Raw genomic sequence first — 18,174 nt, forward strand, 5'->3', positions numbered from 1 at the left:
CCCATGCTGTATCATACACAACTATTTCCTTTCTTTTCTCTCTACAACATCGTGGTTTCCATCAAATTAGTGATGGGGCTATTCATAGCAGTCAGCGACTGTCTGGGCACTGCGTGGTCATTTACTGCCAGAAATAGCTGGCCTGTTATTTTGGATAGAGATAAATTCTTCCCTTCCTTTGCTGGACTGCACAAGAAGAAAGCTTCTCCTGCCCTTGTTATTGTGCCGCGATGCTCAGGTTTATATCTAGTTGTTCAGKGGGTGAGGGCACTTAGGAGGAGTGTAGGAAACAGAACAGACTACTTGGACATCACTATTTTCATCTTTGTTCCTAGGGCTGTCCGTAGGACAGCTTCTGTGGTAATTCAGCTTGCTGATTGCCCTGCAAGAGCACATACATGTTAGATCAAGGACGTAGTGCTAATGTGGAAGGTAACCCCAGGTACGCATGCATGAGAGTGTGCTGAATATAGCAGTTTGTCCTGAATGCAATTCTATACATATTTCTAATACTTACCATTTTTTTCCTCAGAAAAGAGCACTAAAAACATTTGATCCTGACTTCTCCAGGAATGTCAGGCTGCAGGCCTTCATTATCAGTATGCTAACAAGTCTTTCAGAGATAAAAGGGGTGCAGTGTTAGAAAGAGAATGCGACATAACGCTATTAGATATGAAATTAAGCTCATACATGATTTAATAAATAAGCACGTGTTTCTCTTGGCAGGGACAAGTCAGTGATTGAGTGCATCTCAGATGAAATAGAAACTGTTTATTCTCTGCCTTCTAATGACTGTCAGGAACTAAAAGCAGGTGCTAAATACTAGATAAATCAGTTACTGTATGATTTTTTTTTCTCCTACCCAAGTATTAAGCATGAATGGAATGTAACTTTCGCTAGTTACCATTCAGGACTGTTTCTTAAAGAAATACCTGAAAATCTACCAACTTTGTGTGACCATTAATTTTGACCATGATTAGGAACCTAATATTTTAGGTCTTCTGAAAGACATTCTTACTCCTCTGAGTGAAATACTCAGATATTTTCATTTCAAGGAAAAAAAAAAAAAAAAAAAAGGACTCTTGGAAATGTTTAGTAAACTGACCAAAGATGGGAGAAAAATAGCAACTGGATGTAGCCTTGGATTTGTTGTAAATAAATAAAATGTTGACTGTGTGAACATCTGGTTTCCCTGATGTTTACAGTCCAGGCTGTCAAATTAACCTTTGAAAAACTTTCAATTAAAGCCTGATTGTTCAATTATAAGCCTTTGTTTATATCAGACTAAAAAGGTTCTTTTTCTCTGGACAAAGTAATGTAGTGTATGCCTCCCTGCTGTCTTTAAATTACCAGGTCATCAAAAAGGCATTTAAATTCTCTTTAAAGTGCACTCACAGAAGTGCCAACAGAAAGTCGTGCATAAGGATACAGTTTGTGTATGCTAGTTTGTGGTATAATAGAACATCAGTCACTTCATGGTCTGAGGTTTGTGATTTTTATCACCACAAATAATAAACAAGTAATAGATTGAAGCTGGGCTAAGTATGTGTGAGGTAGGAAGGAATTACCTCACACTTAGGAACACACACTCTCTCACACAATAGGAATTAACATCTCCTGTATAGAAAGTAATAGGTATTTTGTGGCTAAGGAAGTACCAACAATTGCAACAAATGATCAGCCACTTGTGCATGTGGCCAGTAAATTACAAGAAGGTTGAAGTGAGGCCGTCTCTGTGGGTGCTCTGTGCGGCTCTGGTGCAGCCTGCCGACAGGGTCAGAGCTCTGTGCATAATGGACGGGTCCTCAGCTCGAGAGCCACCTCCTCCTCCAAGTAGCACCTCAGCGCAGGAGAGCTGCACAAGGGACACAGTACAGGCTGTGCTTCCATATTTTTTAATACTTTATCAATGAAGCTTCCATAACACATCAAGTTTTGATCCTGCATATGGGGCACATATCCAGCTCTGTCAGTTTGGGCACAATGCATTATATGATGTGTAAACAGATCTTATGTTTTCATGTCAGCTGTAGGGCATCAAATAATATCTGATCAAGAATAATGATGCATGTGCAAGGTTAGATGAGCCATGATCCATTCTAATTTCTTTTCTATGAAGCTAACTCTTTAAAGCAAAAATCTTAACATACTTGAATCACAGGGAGCATTTCTGTGGAATCAGTATTTTGACTTCTGCAGTGTATTGCTTGTTTTTTTGTATGAGGTTAGCTCTAAAGTGGGTTCGCTAATGGTATTGAATTATGGCTTGGATAAAGGAGATTGAAGAAAGTGCTTTTATGTCAAGAAATTCTTCTGAATTAGCCTTAGTTATTCTGTAAGACATAAACCTGTATTAACGTTTAACATTTGCAGCTTTATAAACAATYAGATGAGTCCCTGTCAGACACCTGCTGAGGCAGAAATAGCACTTCGGTTGCTGTTTTTCATACTGAGCAGTGCCTAACTCCACATAGATTTCTCCTGAAAACAAAATCTAACCCAAAGGCTGAGGCAGATTTCTGGCAGACTTAGTCCAGGATGAGACAATCTGCTGCTCTTGTCCCCATAGAGGGAGTAGAGGGTGTACTGCACTGTTGCACTGGACATACTTGTTACCCAAAGAGCAGGCTTGGAGTATGTCATTGGCTTCATCCAGGCGGGAAACAAAGTCTTCTTCCATCGGCAAATGGCATTACTTTCTCTGTTGTGAGTTCCCAAGATCTCACGAAAGCCTGACATTAGGCTTTCCTAACAGCAATCCTGTGCTGTTCTTGCTCAAAGGAATGTAGAATGCATAATGGGAAGGGACCAGAAGAAAAGATGTCAGTATTAAGTATTTTTTATAGATTTCAAACTTAAGTATCGGAATAATGTTTTAAACAGGTAATCTTTGTAGTTACTCTGTACTAACTACTTCAACTATGGTGCTAAAACCAAAGAATAGTTGARAGAGAGATACTGAGTGTTAAAGAATATATATCAGAAGTTGACAAATTAAAAAAAAAATCACTGAGATTGCATAAAGCATTTTAACAAACCTTGTTATTTTATGTTCAATTTAACATTTAAGTGGGCATGTATTTTCCAGACTATTTGCTTGTGCAATACATATGATGATTTAATGTGGGAAATCATCTAGGGGGCATGGCCAGCTGGTGGAGAGCAAAGTCAGGGCATGAGCCTGATCTGTAATACATGTGCTGTCTATGAAGAAGCATATGTATTTATTTTAGGACCATGTGGCTTGGAGAACACATTTGCTCACAGCCCTCTTGAAATGCCCTCTCCTGGGCCAGACTGACTGCCTAGATACTAGCTTGCCATTTGCCAGTGTTGCTGTTAATAAAAACCATATGCAGAGTGCAGCATCGGCCTGCGATTGCCCTCCCTTCTTCTCCCACTTCCTTCATTACGAAGTGCAGGCCTAGTTTGTGTGTGTCCCAAACGTACAAACCAAAATTTAAATGCTCACTTCCTTTACAGAAAAGAATGTTCCTTATAGGAGAACAGCTTGATTAGCTCACTTCTTTTCATGCATTTGTTTATTGGTGTAGTGTGAAGACCTTCTCTGTGAATGGGAGGAATATTTAACGTTTCAACTATTTCACTGAGCTGAAAGGTTTTCCCTTCTGTGTAGTATCATCTGTATGATTAGAGTTTACCTGCTAATTGCTTAGAGTTTTTTTGTGTCTTATTTATTTTTTTTAAGTTTGTCTTCCCTGTGTACTTAAAATATTTTTAAAAATCCTTTAAATCTCATATCTGAAAATAGAATACGATCGTCATTTTCCAGTTTTTCATGTCTTCACAAGGAATGCATTTGCCACTGAAGCACTGAATGGTTGAATATCGTCTAAACCCCACTTAATGTCGGTCTGTTTTCCTGAGTGACACGTTAATGAAATCTGGAGAAAAAGTCTTAGTGAAATTGCATCAAACAAATACTCCAAGTGCGCCAAGTAATCCCACCGTGACCTCCGCATTTACCAGCTGCCAAACATACCACTTAATATTCAGTCACTATACTTCAGGTATAAAAATAGTTTACAATGAGCACACAAAGAATTGCTTTCTCTGGCGCTCTTAGACGTATCTTTTCTGAACCTAATTGATCACATGCAAATGGCACTGTGTCTTTTAGAATACATGCTAAGTATTGATCTGACGCATCTTTCTAACATGATAAGGACTGTAATACATCCCTTGTGTCTCAGAACTCACTCTCAGTTATCCAGTTAAAATAAAAATAAAGCAATGTGAACATCCTGGTAGCTGCCAGCAAACAGAGTTGGTTACCAGACAAGACAGCCCAAACTTGAATATCATCTAGATATCAGGCTTAAAAAGTTAAGTATGTAATAATGAAACATGGCTACTTCGGAAGGATTTAAAAGATTGCAGAGGTTATCTGAAAACAGCAACAGATTTATGATTTTTAGAAATAGCAAGGAAGGGTAATTTACTAAATCTGCAAACAGCTTTGAGATGTTTTCCTGAGGTTAGCAAAGTGCATCATATTGAATGAAAGGTGGTAAAATTGCTTTTTGCTCCCAGATAAAAAACAGAAACACTTCTCTAAGGCTTCATTGTGTTCTGGTTTTCATTCTTTATAATATSTTGTTATATATGCTACAGTATCTGTATTAGAAAGCATTAAATAGTTCTGGGAAAAACAGGCAACGTGAAGATGCGTGTATGCGCCATCCCTCTTCCTGTGAGTATGAGGGACACACACGTTTGCTGTGTCAGAAGGATGGTTTTGCCATCGCCTTTCTGGCAAGAAATGGACACGCACCTCAGGTTTAGCTCTGCTGCACCCTGGCCCTGTAGGCCCTTTACTTGGCTGGTTAAGAACTGAGTTCGGTGTGGTCGGTTCCCAAATCGTTAAATCATAATAAACAAATCACTCCTCCATTCCTTCTGTAAAGCAGAAATGGCAGCTAAGCTTTAAAAAATTGGTGTGAAAAGTTCTGTGTTGGCGTTTCGTATTGGTGTTGTCAGTGGGGGCCTAATACGCCACTGAGTGCAGGATTAATGGTCAGATGTGCTGGGGACTTAAAGAATTGTCCTGAGGAGTGATGAAAGGTGAGGTACAGTAACTAAAATCAGTCATTGACACGGCTGTGTTATAATGGTAGTAAATATCCTGCTTATAGAGCCCGTAAAGTGAATTGCTCCAGTAGTGTCATTTGATTTGTATAGCTTTAAACTCCCTCCCCTAGTGCTCAAATAAAAGTGCACACATACTTTGTCTTCTGTTTAAGATGCAGTAGCACAGTGGGTTTTTTGAAATCATGGCTTGTTTTCTACTTCGATGTATATATTTATTTGCAACATCATGAAATATGAAATTATTTAAATTGTTAAATTTAGGCAAACTCCCAATATTCAGTTTTTCTTCAGTAACCTGCTGTAGGGATTTGACCCACCTTTTCCCTAAATGCATCTTGAATTTATAAAAAGGAGATTAGTTATCCTGACTATTTACATGCGCTTTGGAACACATTTAATGTGTTACTGCCAGTGTTTGTTGCTGCTGTGGTAGACCAGTTGAAAGAACGTGGTTTATGTTGCAAACTGACAAGCCTCCATGCATGTCAAATAAGTAAGTGATATGATGTATACATCACGAAAATAGTGAATGTAGCAAGTTCTCTTCCTAGACTTCCTAAGGAAAATTGGCAGCTATTAGGCTATTAGCATTTTTTTAAATGCCTCTAGATTTGGGAGTTGCACTATTGTTTAAAACTTGATGTTTTTAAGGAAGTGCTTCCTTATATTTAGCATATTTTCATTTCAGAAAAGTCAGCATTGTAGTGCTCTCTCCCAGTTGTTATTATTTCTTGTGAATCCTTTAGAGAATTTCTTAAGCTTTAGAAAGTTCATCTAACTATAGTTAGCAACAGAGAAATATTTCACAAAATTCTGGTATTTTAGACAATATCATCACAACTGTCAGAACTATCATTATATCATACCTTTTGGAGTATATCTGTATTTTAGGGCCTCTGAGATCAGCCTTTTTTCTATGCTGCAATGAAACTTTTATAGCAAATAGCTCCCAAGTGACATTTTAGCTGAGTGATCTATTTTTCTTTGTTAACTTTGGTGTTGTTGAACCTCATTTAAACCAGATTGAATGATTGTGTGAATGAGGCTTTACCATTTTTTTTCCAAAATATGAGTACTTCTTCCTCTTAAGTGTATAATTAAAAAAAAATCATACTTAACTCACATGAAGTGCTTTGTTTTTTTCTCTTGAGTAATCATATATATTACCCATCTGCAAACTGAGGTATGTTTTTTTTCTTCCGAACATTTTGAAAACACAGGTACCTTACAGAGATGTTCTAGATTGTGCAAGTTTAAGAGGTGGGTTTAAGATCCCACGATATAAGCTCAAATTCATGTTATATGTAACTAGCTCAGTTGTATATAATTTATATTTGTTTATAATTATAAGACTGAGAAATCATATTCAAATGTTTTGATCAAATGAAATAGAGGATTTTAGTAAGAAGGGTTTGTTCTGTGGGCGCTCTCGCTCTTGGTGCTAGTAGCCTGGGGATGGGATGCCAGAGGGAAAGAGATGATTCCCAAGGGTAAAACAGACTCAAGCTGATTAGTCCTGCCAGGCTTTTGAACAGCTGATGCAGCTGGAGATGTTGTAGTATTTCAGGTGCCTAGTCCAAACATGTCAGAGAATCAGTATGGTGAGACTGGTGCATAAACTAATAGAGCAGAAGAGAATTGTTTCCGTTAGAATAGGAATTAGCTGTGTGTAAATTTACACGAAGTTAAACCTCTGGCCAGCTGTGGTTTATGCACACCTTTACCAGCCCCTGGAAGCTGCACAGCAGGACAGCCTGCATTCAGCTGCCTCCATCCCCAGGTGGAATGTCAAGCACATGTCACGAGGAGAGCAGTGCCAGAATCAGTGATGACTTAAACACAAATGATGAGGAGCTTGAACTTTCAGGAACGTAGTGACACAAATGCAACCACTATACATGACACACACAAAAATAGCATTAGCTGAAATTTATGATTCTATATTATCACCCTCAGTCTATAATGAATTAGCTGTAAAAGTCTGTTAAATATATGAAAGTCCTAGAAGGGCCTCTGTTTTGTCTCCTTACAAGTGCAGTGTCTTTCTGTCTTTGCTGTTTTTTACTGCCATTTGCCACAGCTAGGAATTTCTTCATTTCTTGCTAGCAGATGCATAACGATGAGCTTTGTCTTGGCTCCATTTGGCACTACTTTCTACATGCATTATGAAAACATTGTGCTTAGGCTGCTAGTACAGAGTGTTAAAGGTGGTGTCCTGCTACCTGAGTTCAAAACAYACTGAGTCTGTAGGTTTATGGCCAGTTTACCGCTGGCTTTCTAGTAGTGAAAAGTATGAATTTACGTAACCACCAAATACCTTGCAGAACTGTTCTCTTTTTTAGTCCTCGTTCAAGTAGCCAAAAGGGACACACAGTGATGGACATTACAGTTAAGTGCCTGTGCTAACAGTGCCATTAAAACTGTGTAGAGCCTCTTTGTAGCCTTTGGGATTTTTACTGAGATTTTTTCCCACTAAAAGCAATTACATAAAAATCTAAATTTTGTAATTATTCTCATAAATTTGTTGTTTTTAGAAAGAAACTATAGCATAACAACATACTAATCTGAAGATTTTGTCTTTTTTTTTTTTAGAACTCCTTCTGATTTGTATTTGGTTTTATTATTCTCAGACATTGGCAGATTAAAGTAATATTTGCCTGTTTTTTACATACAGCATTCTGATGCAAATGAATAGCAAAGAGTTGAAACAGTTCTGAGCTACTTTGAATGAGAAGGTATTACATGTGATTTGCTAACATGAGAAAAAAATACTGTTAGATCTGCCTCAAGTGCAGAAAGGTGTACTGTAAGTTCAGATTTCTTGTTGTAGTTCATGGACTAGTACTTCCTTATATGAATAGATAAATTCTTAATTTCTACCTTTTGTAATAGATTCTAAGTTGTTTCTGGTGGGCATGGAACTGTTTTATGATGGCCAAAGTATCTGAAGATCTCTTCCAAAGAGCTAGAATTTAATTTCTTAATTGTTGGCAAAGCAAATTGAGTGTTTGAAAGGCTGGATTGACCAATCTATGGACTTAAATGGTAAAGTTTCTGATAGGCAGACTCTATAAAGTATGTGAAATACTGACTAAAGCAGAAATTATATATTGTGTCAAAATTAATAACATTTTAAGAACATGATAAAAAKAGATGGTCCTGCTGTTTCCACAAATAGCAGGAGACAGCTCACACTGTACTTGTTCACAGCATGTATGCAAATGTCATTTTTTTGTATTTTATTCTCACATACGTAGGATGTTTCAAGGAAGTGCCAGAGGGAAATATCCATCATTTTGATATGGGGGGTACATTCTTTTTGAAGAAGAATAGAGTTAACTTAAATATTCCATATCTATGGACATCTATATATAAGCACTGGTTTCAGGCATAGTAGAGAAGTCCTTACTTAACTGAGGGAAAAAACTCACCCTTTTTTTTCAGATAATTTCTCATTAAATTGCTGTGGTAAAAATAGCGATCCATCCAAATTCTTCAGGCTCCTCTCCAGCGTAGCAACTGCATACGGACAAACAGTTAAATATCTGTAACATTGTCCTTTCGTCCAATGTAGAGGTCATGGTTGCTGTTTTTATGGAGGTGGCAGTAGCAATTCCCATTCTCCTTCTAGAGCCTGCATCTTTGACCTAATACTAGTTTAAAAATTTTACAGAAAAGTCAGCCTAAGACTCGGCATCAGCTGAGTTCAAATTGAATTTAGCCAGTTCAAGGGTGGGGATAAAATAAGTATGTTTCTAGCTATTTATTGTGGAATGAGTATAACTCAGAAAGAGGATGTGATTGTGACTTGAAAACTGTACAATTTTGTCATTTACTTCATGGAGAATCAGATCATGACTGAACAGTGCACATTTGTAGCCATCAAACCAGTAGTTCTGTTTTTATCTCAAATCTTACAAACCAACGTGTCCTTACCATCAGACACCCTTTCCAGACCTAAATCAGTTTAGCCTTCCTATTTCCAGATCCATTTATGGCAATTATTCCTGTGCACATACWAAATAATAGAATTAGGCAGGTCTCAAAGTCTATACAGCTTCCCTTCTGTTCAGGTGAAGGAGTCAGTGGTGTTTTGACATTTAATTTATGTAGAGTAGCTAAATAAATTGCCTTGTTTTATAGAAAGAAATTTGATTTGAAAGTCTGTTTGAACTCAATTAGTTTCTTTAAATCTGCTGCTAGCTCTACCCCTAGATTTGGGTTCCTATAAAATAATGCTGTCCTGTGCTTGAGACCCAGCACTTCTGGCCAGACTTCAGAACCTGCAGAAATAGGAATCTACCCAAGTCAGTGCTAAAAGAAGATTTAGCGCAACACAACTCAGCCTTGGAGTGGCGGCAGAGCCTTGAAACAAGGCTGCTTTGCTTGAAGTTAGGCAAAGCAATCTGATTTTAAAAATAGTTATGTCCATGTTATTTGACAAATGCTACTGTGCAATGTGTCGAAGCACTCCCTATGCGGTTATCATGTGAAAATGTAATCCTGTAGCTCATGTGAGATGGAAGCATGCGGCTGTTCTTTGTGGTATTCTGTAATTTTCTGTAAAAGCAGTGTAAAAAGAATTTTACACTTATATAAAGGAAAGTGGGAAGACCAGTCCTGTCAAAATCCAATTGTGACAATAGGATGCCTGTTTAGGAGGAGGTAGTTCTGTCTGGGAAGCACTCATAATATAATATAAATACAATGGAACGTAATATAATATTTACTTGTTGTAGTAACTGAGCTTCAGTATTCTGTGTATGAACCGCTATCTGCAGCTCTGAGCAGAGATTTATTTAGCTTAATATCCGGTCTGTGATGATACCAAAGGGTAAAGGCCTATCTGGAGATTAGAGGCCCAAAATTAGGTGTAAAATGAAGCTGATATAAGTCAGTGCCCAGTACTGGGATTGTCCTAAATTGGTATTACATGTTGATGTTGATTACAAGTTGATATTGATATTCCAAGTTTGATTTTACAGATGTTGGTAGTGAGGGCCCAACAGGGTTGTGCTGTTGCGTGTCAGGCACTTTCCTAGGGTGTCTGAGCACTGCTCTTGCAGGACTGCAAACAGTGCTAAGGTGGCTGACAAGGAGGAAGAACTCTTCACAGTGGAAGCATTTAGAATCAAAATATAGTAGAAAAACAAAACAAAAAAAAACAAGATTAATATGATCCAAGAAATGGAGGATCCTCCGTCTCTTTCAGAGTCAGACTGCGTGGCTGACCAGACAACTATACTCTGGGAAGCAAGGACTAAGATTCTAAATATAATCAAAGGATTATATTTAGGGAAAGACAAATTGATGTTAAATAATCAATTGAAACACTAAATAGAAATCCAGATACGATTAAAACAAAAACAAGGGCAACGAAACACAATTTAATAAAGACTGCTCAGGAGAGAGGAACGTGCTGCGCTGAGCACATTTTCGGCAGATTGTTCTCCCGGTGACAAGCGAGTTTCTCTCCTCATACATACGCTTCTTCCAAAGCAAACAGGAGTGCCTAACTCACTACTTTGGTGGTTGCCCATTGTTTCCTTATTGTACCTGAGAGTCACCGTGACAGCAAATACATATTTTAAGTCTGTTTTGAAGGCTAAAAGCATATGTCATCTGCATTCACTTTCCATAGAGCATTGCTAGTTCTGCTTGTAGATTCTGGGCTACRAATCCAAGACAGATTCTCCGTGGATACTGTCAAGTGTAATATTTTCTTAGTGTCGATACTGTGTGTGGTAGCCTACTGTTTACGTAGAACAGCGCCTGATCAAATGATTAAGGGTATTCTGGGGCTGAGGAGCTTATCTGGGAAGCCCTTTGTGTTGTGGCTCTGGAGAGAGCTCTCTGAGGGGAGGGAAGAGTGGCTGGCTGTTCTCAACAGTGCATATTGCTTGTGTTTGAGTACAGGTGTATTAAGGTCACTCTGCTAGGAGCAAACCACCCACGGGCCACTCCGCAGGAATCCCAGAGACGTTGCTTGTAGCAGGAAGTTTGCAGTTATCAGGTGATAAATTTTTCCAAGGAAAATATCAGTTTTTCTACTTTCACTAAATTTTCCATTGGTTTTCATTAGAATTAAAAAAATACTGCCAAAGAGTTTATTTGCATACAGCTAAGATTTGAATCATTGGTCGAGTTTACCACCTGTAAGCCCTTTTCTTAGCCTAAGTGGAGTGATGTTCATAGAAATAAGTARGGAAAAACAGCTTACAGGTGCACCTATTTTAATATGTGAGTTTGAACGTCTGCCTATCTTCATCCATTCACCCATTAAAAAAACATTTCTGACATCGAGTCAACCAAAAATACCCTGAGAACAGCTTAGTGGTTCATTCAGTAGGAGCTTGCAACTTGAAAGAAAACAGTCTAATTTGCCTTTAGTGCTAATACCCCGCTGTTGTTGGTGCTTGGATCAAGTGTATGCATGTTTCATGTTCTATGTTTTTGCATTTTAGTTTGCCATTAGTGAGTTTGTGCCTGCATGGGCCCTGTGCATTTTTACATAGCAATTTACTTTTTAATGAATATACTACAACCAAAATGCTTTCCTCAGAAATTCCCACCCAGTATTTTTCTCATTCTCTTGCACAACAAAAAGTAAAAATTCTACCACATTTTTTGAATGTTAGGTAGCAAGTTAGGGGACATATCAATTGTAATGCATTTCTAAATTAATATCTGGTAAGTCTGATATCTGAAATACCTGATACCTGAAAACAGTACTTTTTTAWTGCTATAAGATATCTGAACTGTCACAGTTTGGCTGTATATACAGATTAGTCTGATTTCCCTTTACTGTTCTTTTGAATTAAATTTATTTAATTTTTCCTTTTGAGGAAAAAAAAATCTGTGGGAACCACYGACTTTATCGTTTAGAAACCACATTGTGGATGTAGAATTCCCACCTTATGAAAAAATAATGAATAGTGTTAACCATTAGGTATGAAAATGGCTCCAACAAGACACTGTAACATGCCCTATGGCAGTATATTGCAATACATTACATGTAGGCAGATTTCAGGGAGAATTTTAGGAAAAAAAAAATCCATGAGAATTTTTTTCCTCCACGCTACTGGGTTTCTTGGAGTTTGCAATGCAAYAAGCCAGAGTTCTTTATTCTGTCCCATGCTGAGCACTGCGAAAATCATAGCAGGAGAAGCCTAAATTCTCTGGTCTTCTCATTTATCTAATAACACTTAATGAAATATTTTTTTGTGGCCTCAGCAGCAAGTATTTTCACTGTAGGCAACAGTGGCATATGGGGAAAAATCAACATGCTGCTGCAAGCAAAGAAGTACCAGTAGGCCTGTGTTGCATAGACTAATACAGGGTATTTCTACCCCATGCACTGGAGCGTATCAAAGAGATGCTGAAAATAAATTTAGTCTCTCAGTTCCCAAGAGTTTTTCAGGTACAGTGGACAGCTCAGCATGTGTAAAGCACCTGGGATTACAATTAAGGAATCTAGCTGTTTATCAGAGATGAATGCTGGCTAAAATAGATTAGGTGGCTTGAGCTGTGCCCTCTGTCCTTTCACAGTGAAGTGTTTGTAATCCACCTGCTTTAATGAGCAGCATTACCTCCAAATAAAAGCAAAATGCAGCAACATGAATGAAGCCAGATAACAGCTTTACAGAAATGTGCCTCAACTAGATTATCAGACAGGTAGCGTTCACTCGTTGTTTACTGTAATAGATTTGTGAAGCTAAATCCCATCTGAAACTGTCTGAAAATCTATGGAATTCATTTCTAAAATAAACTCCTTGAGTGATAGACTTGGCTCTCATTTCCGTTGTGTCCGTGCCAGAAAAGTATTTGCTTTTGTATTGCAAACAAAGTATTTAATAAGAAATTTGCTTTAAGCCCGTTGGTTTCTGAAAACAAATTACTCCATTTTGATACCCTGCTAGTTGTGACTCCACATTATGATTTAGCTTTAAGTTCATAATTGTTATTTGATACCAATTCCTTTCATAGTGATACAGCTAGGACTGGCAAAGGCCATTGTACAGCTGAACTATATGTTGTTAATGCAACATAATGCTCACCAACTGCACCTTTGCTGCATTATCCAATGTGCCTCTGTGGTAATACTGTTGATTTTGATTGCTTCTTGCACACAGATGTCCTTTTAAAATGTGCTTGAACTCCTGATAGRTTTCCAGATATTTTCAGTTTATATTGTCCTTTCAAATACCCAGTTCAGAAAGTGTTGGCCAACATTTCTGTCATCATGTTCAGCCAGTCACATAGCCATCACATTTGAATATAATGAGGAAGTCTCTGAGGGTTGAAGTGCTAAAGCACAAGCATTAATTCGAAGTAAATGCCAAAATGGTGTTTTCATAATGAATGCATCGATATTTAAGTAGCTTTCCAACATTTAAATATCGAAAATGTGTTGGGATCTGCCAGCTCACTGGGTAATCTTGGTAAACACTAGGGAAGTTAAACACATTATGATGCTATAAGCAGCACTGTTACTCAGCACACTTGTTGGGAGTCTGTGTATTTTAGAAACAGTTATATGCTGCCTTCAACAGGCTTGGTGACAAGTATCGGAAAAGCTACAATTTTTTTCCAGAAAAATTGCTGTCCCCTATTTCCAAGGAGCACCTGAGGCAGCCTATCATGGTAACAAAATAAGGGCCTGCAGTCCTTATGGGGCCCTGGCTATGGACTCATGTACCACCCAGCTCAATAGTACCTGTATAGTACCTGTATAGTAGTACCTGTAACACACTGTACCTGTAACACACTGTAGAATTTGTATATACAGAAGCTGTGCGTTCAGGATGTTTTCAGGATTTATGCAGTTAGAAGTTAAATGTGGATTTTATTGCGTGGGGCTTTCAGCAGTTTGTAATACCTTAGATTATTTTATCTTGGCCCTATCATTTCCCAAARCAGAAGTAAACAGTATAGCAGAGCTGTAAAACTCACTTTCATCTTCACATTGCAGTTCTAAAGTGGTTAAAAATAAAACACTAGCTAGTTACAAAGCAGAGTTCTCGAGGATTCATTCAGGTTCCTGTAAGTAATGCAGTTCATATTTGCTGGCCAGTATTGTGCTGTTCAGTCAATCAGTGTTTCATTTTCCATTGTTCTGGTGGCATGACAAAGCATGGAAGTGTGGCCAAAGTTAATAACCCAACTCTCTTATCTATGTCTAGAAACCGATTCAGATTGGCCTTGAGAGTTTAGATAGTATTTCCATCTTCCATTCAAGATTCATTGGCAGGCTGCCATATTTTGTATATATTTTACTCCTGCAGTTTCATTGCTTTCTCCCAAGGCTGTACACAGTTTGTCTTCCTTACTTTTTAAGTGGAAAATACTCTATTTTTTGAGAGGGCTTGAGGATGTTTCTTTCTCACTTTTTTTTTTCTGTATTTTCATGTAATTTTCATTYGTTGTTGAAGGAAAGGATTGCTTGAAGTGTCCCCAGATCTGTTGCTACYGTGTAAATTTTGTATTGTTGTCTTCCTGTTGTGGAGAAGGGTATTAGTTGGAAAATATATTAGTTGGAAAGGATAGAGGAGAATGAAGGAAAATYTGTTTCTCAAATAAATTATTCCCAGCGTAAATATCAGTTCTTAGCTGACACTATAGGTAAATACACTGGTAAAAATTCAGGTTATTCTTACTGCTATAGCTATATTTCCTATAAGGTGACCAAAGAAGTAACATTCTTCTGTCTACCTTGTGTCATAATACTCTAGTATTGTAGTTAATGAACATTAGATATTGTATAATTTACCTGTTCCTTCTTTAAAATGCTCTGGCAGTCAATATTTTCAACCTCTCTTAAAACTATARGTCTTAGCTAAGAGCAAGATATACCAAAAAATCAGCTAAATTACAAACAGCATTATAAAGATAGATTTGTGATAGAAAATCCTTGAAGAGGCTTTAAAATATGAGGATACAACATCTGGCTGAAAAGATCCCKAAGCCACAGTTTGCTGAAGGTCTGCAGGATTTGTGAGGGGAAATATGAGGTAGGCTTGCTGCGGTTTCATATTCTTCCCCAAAACACAGTCTGGGTCAGAGCTAATGTGCTGTGCTGAACGGCCCACGTCTGACCCAAAGATAGCCAAAGAATCATGTCATCAGTAAAACCTTCATTACAGAGAGAGAGAAATTCTGCTTTTGTTTCTGGGTTGGAATAAGGATGGCATGTGTGCTGTAGCCTTGCGCGCAGCTGGAGTATTAAATGGAGGAGCTGGCAAGGGAGGGCAGCAGTGTTGCTCTGAATTGCCCTRTTTTATTTTATTTATTTTATTTTTTTAAGGCTTAATATAATTATATTCCTTTTCTCTGAGGATCGGTGGCCTGTAAATCTGGTTACAGTTCACGTAACTCCGGAAAGCTGGATTTTGAATGAACTTCTGTATAAAATTGCCATTCTCGCATCAGTAGAGGATTGTAACTGTAGAAAGCTGGATGAGCTCTTCTCGGCACACTGCACAGTACAACTGAATAGTTAATGTCCTCTCCCYAGCTTCTTGTCTCTCTGAAACTGAGGTGTTCTCTTGAAGCTATTTCTGTGTCCGTGATGGAAACTGAGCAAATTTCTTTTCCATGGAATAGCCTGTTTGGTTTGTGGGAGTTGTGCCGGGAGCTTGCTGCCATTGCTTACACTCGGCTTTCACAAACATGGGAGCAGACAGCGATGTTAAACTATTGGGAGTTGTGGTTTGCCTGGAGGGCAGCGAGGTGTGCGGAAGCGATGCGTTTCCGTAGGCACGACAAGGTAGCAGATGGGCTGCTGCTTCTCTCATGAATGCTGCTTCACTGCAGTGTGGCTTTGTTCCTAAGCATTAATYCGTTGCCACTGAGGCGGCTGGAAGTCACCACATGCGGGTGGTCTAGGCAAGTGCTGCTGTTGAGTGCTGAGTGGATTTGTGATCTGACTTCCTGCATGGACATCCAGTAGCCTCCAAGACTCCAGATGGAGTCCAGAACTCCAGCTCCTCCTAATCATCTTGCAGGTGTCTAGACAGATGGAGATGTCATGGAAGTGCTTTTGAAGCACTCCTCCTTATCTAACTACCATCATTTCTATCTCCTCCAAGTTGTGAGGCACCAGCTGGGCCCCTGCCAGAGCAGCCAGCCAGCATAGCCTTGGGAAAGCCAGGGGAGAGCCAGGCTGTAATGGAGAGGAAACAAACACTTGAACTAGCAGCAAGTGTCATATATGCTTGGAAGCCTGCAGTCACCGTCCTACCCAACCCATAAGCAAATAAATATTGCAATTTTCTACTAAAATATTTAAAAGATGGACAGAAGAGAGGCCATTTCTAAGGTATTCCTGTAGACCATGCTTTCCCCATTAAAATACTAAACAATCTTACACAGWTTCCAAGCAATTCTGTTGCATGGCATACCACAATTACCTTATGTCTATTAGAAGAATGCATTAGCTCAGAGGCAAGAAGGAACCATTCCTACTTCTGCTATAAAACACATTGTAATGCCTTCAGTATGTAATGCAGTGTAATGTAGTGGGTTTTTTTTTTTTTTTTTCATTTTCCTTACTGCAGAAATAATCCAAACTAATTTGGGAATTTTTCCACATTTGGGAACTTTTAGCACACACACACACACATACACACAAAAAGTCATTGAGCTGAAACCATTTATTGAGGCTCCAGTATTTCTACATACAGCCTTTTTTGCAAAGATCTGACATGAAATCTAAGGGCAATATGATGTTTGGATGCAGATGGTCTTTCTACTTCTTCCTTGAGAAGAGCATCCAGCTGGTGTGAGACCATCCTTCCAAGAGGCAGGGACTAAAATCCATCATCTGGATTGGTGGCAAAATGATGTCCTAAATTCTTGTCTCCCACATCCCAGCAACTGCCTTGGTTACTGTGCCATTCAGTATTGTATGGTTGTGCTATGTTGTTGTGGCTCTGGTACAAATCTTGAAATATTTATGTAGGAAGAAAATGATACGTGGTGAGCTGGTGGGGATACAGGATACAGGAGACTTGTCTGTTGCTGTTTCACTACTAGTGCAGTGTGTGCGTGCACTGGCAGAAGTAGAATGGCATCTACTCTGAGATAAAGAGTCTTGTCACTATTAGGACATCACACAGCTATAAAATGACAGGRCTTAAGCTGGTGCCTGCTTCCCCATGCTAACTACTCAGCTGCTCGCAGCTAGGAGCCAGCACTCTGCTACATTTATCTTTGTACATCTCCGTCACTGTGTTCTGGAGTGGAATTTTTTAAAAACTGTTCCTTATAAGACAGAAGAAAGCTGTTTTAATTCATCCTGCTTCAGATATTAAATTGGAGTTATAGTGACTTTTAATGAAGAAATGAAATCCTTGTCAGTATCTGTTGACATTTTGGAGCCTGTTTGTGTGGAYTGTGCTTGGTGGAGTGGTGTTCTTGCTTCCCTTGCCACCCACAGCAGGACCTTTCGAGAGCCACTTTGACTGTGGCATCATGAAGAAGGCTGGTGTCCTGGCCTAATTTGAACTGTGTTGTTCAGTAATACTATACATTCAATTCTCTGGTAACTGAGGGTTGATAGGCAAGCTGCATGCACAGCTTATGTCCCTTTGGGAGAATTAGGATTGTGCCGTATATGTGCACAGCACTGGCAACTTGAACTGATAAATGTCCTATGACAGAAGTTTATTGGGAGCCTTAATTTTACGTGCTCCAAAAAGGTATTGCAGCCATAAGAATCTGATAAGAAATCCTATTAAAACTGCCCATGAGGTGAATAACTTCAGAAAGCAAATTGCCTGCCAGATCCCCAGGATTGCACCCCAAAGGAGGCTGTGCAAACATAATCATTAACAGCATTGCCAAAAGACTTGTAATAGGTCATTTGAAATGAAAAGCATTTTTGTCATTCATCGGTCATTCAGTTCATAAATATTAATGAGAGCTCACTATTCATTACAAATAGATGAATAAAATACAGAATATTGAATAAAACATTTCTTACAGAGAAATGAATTGATGGACATGTAGTTTGAAGAATACAGTGGACTTCACTTGCGCTGCAAGGATTTTCTTTCCTGGGAG

The sequence above is a fragment of the Nothoprocta perdicaria genome, unplaced genomic scaffold, assembly GCF_003342845.1.
Source record: "Nothoprocta perdicaria isolate Ctin4 unplaced genomic scaffold, notPer1 scaffold_32, whole genome shotgun sequence".
NCBI lineage: Eukaryota > Metazoa > Chordata > Aves > Tinamiformes > Tinamidae > Nothoprocta > Nothoprocta perdicaria.